Raw genomic sequence first — 6,522 nt, forward strand, 5'->3', positions numbered from 1 at the left:
TTAGCATAAGAATAGTTTTATTAGACTATTTTAGCAATGGCTGTAGGTCATTTTGGAGAAAACAAAGAGGGTCATGATGTCAACCAGGGATGGGAAATACAAACAGAGAAAATCCTGAAGGCCTGACAATTTCAATACTTCTGTCATCCACAGTTCTTATCTGTTACTTTCATTTGTTTGAGCTGGTAGTGGACAGCAAGTAATATTTAACATAAATAATTTTTTGCACTGGCATAATGCAGGAAGCTCAGGAGAGAAGCAGCACATTATAGTGATTTTTCTGCATTCTTTGGGAAGAAATTATTGTATCAGAGACTGGGATTTATTTTTAGGCAGTAAAGCCTATTTGGCTGTATTGGGGGAAAATGGGATTGCAGTGATAGGGAAAACATCCTGATGAAAAATTACTGGGCTTGGTGAATTGAAATGTTTTCTTTCTCCTAGACTAGGTTGTTCTCAGGGTGACTTGAGCATCTCACATGTGGTGCTGGGAGATGTTCCAGGTAATTCTTGTCATCCACATCCAAAATCCATGTTGGAGCTGCCTGTCCAGAGCCCTCTCTACAGGCCTGATGTTGGAAGTGGGCAGGGAAACCTTCCACTGGAGCTGGGGAGGCATCCACTGCTGCAAGCAACTGGTCCTACAGAGCATCCAAAGTCCCTTTGGCTCCCAGTGGAGGGAGGAACAGCCAAAGTAAATTTCCAGGGGAGTTTTCTGGGAGTTGGATGTTTGCAATCGTGTAGCTCTTGTGAACAAACACACCAAAGGTTGGTTTAAAAGGAGGCTCCTGGAATTAGGGGGTGGTTTCATGGATATCACTGCGGATATTGGGCACCATCCTGCAAGTCCCTGATTTCCATCTGTTTTTTCTCCCATCATAGCAGTTTTTGCAGTGTAACATTTGTGGGTTTCATCAGACCTGATGTCCACAGCCTTGGGCTCACAGTCTGGATCTCACAGCAGGTTAGAGCTGGCAAAGCTCTCTCCAACACCAGATTTGAAAATTTGCATCAGAACTGCGTGACTGTGGGTAGAATCATGGAATTTTTCAGGTTGGAAAAGACCTCCAAGGCCATGGAGTCCAACCATTCCCCAGCACTGCCAAGGCCACCACTGCCCCGTGTCCCCAGGGTCCCCAGGTCCACACGGTTTTAAAAATCCCTCCAGGGATGGGAACTCCACCACTGCCCCGAGCAGCTGTTCCAGTGCCTGAAAACCCTTCCCATGAATAATTTTTTCCTAATATCCAATCTAAACCTCCCGTGGTACAACTTAAGGCTGTTCCTCTCATCCTGTCCCTTGTCCACTGGGAGCAGAGCCAGACATGCCCCCCTTCCCCCCCAGCTGCCCCCTCCTGTCAGGGAGTTGTGCAGAGCCAGAGGGTCCCCCCTGAGCCTCCTTTTCTCCAGGATGAGCCCCCCCAGCTCCCTCAGCTGTTCCTCCCAGGACTTGTTCCCTGGTGTTTGCTGTCCACAGCCATAAAATAAACAGCAAACGGGCTCTTGAGACCACGGCAGTGAATATTCCAGCTGCTTTAGTGCTGGGAGGATCATCTCCCATGAGGCTGCTGTTACATTTCTATCATCAAAGATGGGTTTTGCTCTATTACACAGCTCCAGGCAGAGCTACAAATACATCCTCCATCACCTGGAGCCTTCCAGGGAGCTGTGCTGAGACAGTCAGGAACGGGCGCACTCATCCAGCAGCAGCACTGGCAGGACAGGGATAAGTATAAATCCTAATTCAAGTGGAAATGAAATGCCAGACCAAGAAACAGAAAATGTGAAATGGATTTTCATGTGAAAACAGTTAAATCTCTACTATCTGGTTTTGATTTTCTTTTGTTCGTTTGTTTGTTTTCAGTCTCTTTTTTTTAAAGAATGTTGCTGAATAACTCAATAGAATTTCACTGAAGTCTTCAGAAATGCTTGTTTGTCCTGAATTTGCCACCTTTCTGCTGGAAAACCAGGAACTTGGAAACTGTGCCAAGGAACCTGCATTATTTTTTTTTTTCTTTGGCTGTGCTACAAATCCCAGTGATTTGGTTTGATGTTTGGACTTGGTGATCTTAGCGGTCTTTTCCAGGCCAAATGATTCTGTGGAATGGGAGAGTCAGGATGGATCCATCACTCTTGGATTCTCAGGGCAAGGGAGAACCTGTATTTGGACAAGATTTCCCCTCTTAAAGGTCTTCTGGCTGGGAGATGCACCTCAGCTTCCTTCCAGAGAACATAACTCTGGTGGTCCTGGCAGGATAATCCAGGGAGAAGATGAGTTGTGAGAGCTGCCTGTGGGGAAGTTGGGTGTCTCATGGAGTTCTTTAACAGAGAACAGCAGATCTGGCTTCTCCCTCTGCCTGGCTGATGCACTAAACGTGCTCAGCTGAATGCTGCTGAACAAATTTGATAGTAAATAATTTACTTAAAGGCAGGCAAAACACAAATACCGACCCAGGCTGTGAAAAGAGCCACTTGATCCTGACTCAATTGGACACGAATGGCAGGGAAAATTTGCAGGAATAGTTTCAAGCCATGTGTTGCCAGGGAACAGTCTGGTCTCCAAATCACATTATCGATATCTCGGGGTAATAACAGTGAGGAGCAATTGAGGGCAGCGATGCAGGGACACGGCTGCTGTTCCCATCTACCTGGGGTGTGAGTCCAAAGCCACCCTTGGTGATGGGATGGGATGGGATGGGATGGGATGGGATGGGATGGGATGGGATGGAATGGAATGGAATGGAATGGAATGGAGGGACCTAAAGGTCGTCCTGGCTGAAGTCAGGTAGCTTCTGTTGGGAACAGGTCCATGTGAGCCTGGAGACTTGTGTTATATGTCTGGTTTCACATTCATAAATATGAATTCACCTGCTACAGCCTACCTGGGCTAGTCCCTCTGAAGTTTTCCAAATTTTGGGGGCGAAAGGCCCATTGGCATGAGATCCTGTGTACTTGGTCTGTGAAGGCAGGAAAGGAAAGCTGGGGCAGGGCAAAACTGCTGCCCCCACCTCCAGTCTCATCCCTAAAATGTGAGACCCCACCGAGGAAGTTAAAGCGCAGATCCCATCTTCAGAAAACCCCTCAGACCCTGGGGATCCTCTGACCTCACGGAGCAACAAATCCTCCTGTAAGAGATTAGTATTTTAGGAGCCTGTAATCAATTTTGCTCGTTAGTCTGGGTAATGGAATTAAACTGCTTGTGATTCACTCTTTCAACTGACGCACTGTGATTCCAGGGGCTGATAAATCTCAGGCTGTGTTTCCAGAGCATAGGAAGGATGTCTGTAGGCTGGGATGTTGCCATCCATCTCCTCTGTGGGCTCAGCTATTATTCCAGGAGCACGTTGGGTCCACGTCCTGGCTTGCTGTGAGCAGCAGGATTGATCTGCTTTGCTCTTTTGCTGCTTGAGCTGTTAATGATGCGCTGGGTCGGTGCAGGTGGTTTGAGAGTGTGGAATTCATCATGACTTAACTTTAAGCTCTGAGCCCAGCCCTAAATGATCCCATTTTGTAGCCAATAGAGGAAAAACAGGTGTCTCCTGTGCATGGTTTTGATTTATGTTGACAGCTTTTTAGCAGCTGTTGGTGCAGAAATTCCCTCTGAAACACCTTTTAAATGGCTTCATCTGCCCCAGTAAAGACTGCCCAGGGTATTTCACCCTTAGCCTTGGCATGGAGAAGTTTCTTTTGGGGACTCCACTCTTCCAGCCCTGAGAAGCACCTTTGGCACACAGGGAATGATGCTCCAGCCCTTCCCAGCTGGGTCCCACTCGATGCCACCAAAGCCATGAGGAAGCTCAACAGACTGAAGCAGGTCAGGGAGTTGGAGCCTGAACACAGACCTGCTCCATCCTGTCCCTGTTTGATATTTTCCCCACTTTCAAAGTCAAGAGAGGCCTATGAAGGGCTTTCCCATGGACATTGGCCCCCAGCAGCCACCCAGGCTCTCTCAGGGGCCCCCAGTACCCTTCAGTGGGTGCACAGGGCTTTCACTCCTCTAGACCTTATTCTACATTTCAGAATAATTCAAGTTACAGTCTCAGGACTTTTTGCATTCCCTGTTTTGTTGCTCTTCAAGAACTTCTTCTCTTTAAACAGTGAAAATAACCTCGAAGTTCTGAGCAAGCTGAGGGGAGAGACAGGGCACATTACCTCCAGGGAAGGGTCTGGAGGACAAGTCTGATGAGGAGCAGCTAAGGGAGCTGGAAAGGGGCTCAGCCTGGAGCAAAGAAGGCTCAGGGGGGACCTTGTGGCTCTGCACAACTCCCTGACAGGAGGGGGCAGCCGGGGGGTTCAGTCTCTGCTCCCAGGGAACAGGGACAGGACAAGGGGAAATGGCCTCAAGTTGCACCATGGAAGGTTTAGATCAGGTATTAGGGAAAATTTCTTCACTGAAAGGGTGGTCAGGCATTGGAACAGGCTGCCCATGGAAGTGGTGGGATCACCACTCTTGGAAGTGTTAAAAAGTCCTGTGGATGTGGCACCTGGGGACACGAGTTAGTGGTGGCCTTGGCAGTGCTGAGTTAATGGTTGGACTTGGTGGTCTTAGAGGTCATTTCCAACCCTAAATATTCATTAATTCTTCTGGTTTATAGCTGCATTTCACTCTTTTTTTTGGTATATATTCAGAAATAGCAAAGAAAAATTTATTTGAGAAGGCTTAATGAGAACATGAGGTGTAAATAACAGGGAACTATCAATAAAATCTCATCGTAAGATACTCCAAAAACCCAAAAGGCCAAGTCTTAGTGCTTCTTCTTAGCCAGCTTATGTAGGGTTGTGTTTCGGAGGGAGAGGACACCACTGTGGCTGGAAATGGTCCTGGCACACATCCCAGTTAACCTGAACCTACTAATTCCGTGTTGGCAATAGAACTGCTGGCATCAGCTCCTGTGTGTGCAATCTCTGCTCAAACATCCCCGGAAAAAGTGGTTTTCTGCACAGCCAGGCAGTGATCACACTGGCAAATAAGCTGGAAACTGCCCTTCTCACCCCATAAATAGGAGAAAAACTACAACCAGCTCCCACAGCAGCTGAGCTCAGGCTGTTACAAAGCTGGGGTTGACTCCGAAGGGAGCTTATCTTCTTTTCCAAGAAAACAAAGGAAGCAAAGACTTGGGAGTGCCAAGATGCTTAGATGCCCTTTGCTAACCCCTCTTCTGTATGGATGATTAGGTCTCAGTGGTTTGAAGCTCCTCAGGAACGTTTCCCAGCCCTCTGAACCATGTCTGCTCTGCCAGGATCCAAAGGGAAGCGCAATCCTTCTGCCGAGGCCCACGGATGTTTTTAGTGAGGGAACTTGTCTGGTTCAAACAGAGGATTTGGACATCCTCAGAGGATTGGGAAATGAGCTGGGTGTCTGGGGAGCAGCAGGGATGCAGTTCAGAGCTCCAAATCCTCTGGTACAGCAGTTCCTGTTTCCAATCGGAGCCCGGGGCAATGAGATGGAGTAAAGCCTGGCCGACTGCTGGATTTCACCTGAGTCATCCTGACTCTTCTGGTAAAACCTGTGATCAGAAACCAAATGATAAATGTGGAAATGTGGAGCGTGTTACAGCTGCTGGGGTATTTTTTTCTTTTTTTTTTCCCCTCCTGCTTGTCTTAGTTCAATGCAGCTCTTGTGTCAGGAGGAGATGGAGGAAAGCCAGTGAGTCACACTCCATACCCCACCCTCTGACAGGTCCTTCCCCTCCTTATCTCTCCAGCAATTTACCATTTCCTAGGCACAAGAGGGGAACAATTTGTTCCCCTTAAGGGCCGATGGTGTGAAAAGAAGGGTTTGTGGCTCCTTTAGATTTTGGCCGTTTATTTGACGGCAATCCAGAAAATATAAGTCCCCCTGCTCGTGCTTGGGTGATGGAGCATTCACCCTATGCTCAGCTGAGCCTTTAGACGCAGTTTCCAGCTCATAAAATCCCAGAATAACTCCAGCTGGAGGGGACCTGTGTTCCAAAATCTGCCCCAGCATTTATTTGTTCACCAACACTTGAACCCACACGGTGCTCTGTCTGCTGGGTTTGCCACTTTTTGGGGTGGCATGTCAACAAGATCCCCACAGATTCCCAAAATATTTGGTCTTGGTCATCAGAGTTAGCACATTTCCAGAATCATGGGTGGGAATATGAAAACATTGGGACACACCAGCCCTGCAGCTGGAAGGTGTCTGCAGAGACCAGGGGTCTGAGGGAATGGAAACCCAGCTGGGATGAGGTGGTGGGAATGGTCACAAAGGAGGGTCAGTCCACTGCTGGGATCATTCTGGTGACTGCATCCCAAGCCCAGTGGCCTACAGCACCTCAGAATGGTGATGGTGGCATTCCAGCAGTGCCAGGGAGCAACAGGGTGGGGGTGTGCCAGCATCACCCTGGTGGGAAAGGGACCAGCTCTAGGAGTTTGAGGGGGTGGGGAGAAAATGGAGAATGATGCTGGGAGGTGCTGTGCAGGGCATGAACCTGCATCCCAGCAGGACCTGGCCCATCCATCCCCATCCCCCTGCCGCTCACTCTGGGCTCCCCGCAGCCC

The sequence above is a fragment of the Aphelocoma coerulescens genome, chromosome 5 (genome assembly GCF_041296385.1).
Source record: "Aphelocoma coerulescens isolate FSJ_1873_10779 chromosome 5, UR_Acoe_1.0, whole genome shotgun sequence".
NCBI classification, from domain to species: Eukaryota; Metazoa; Chordata; class Aves; order Passeriformes; family Corvidae; genus Aphelocoma; species Aphelocoma coerulescens.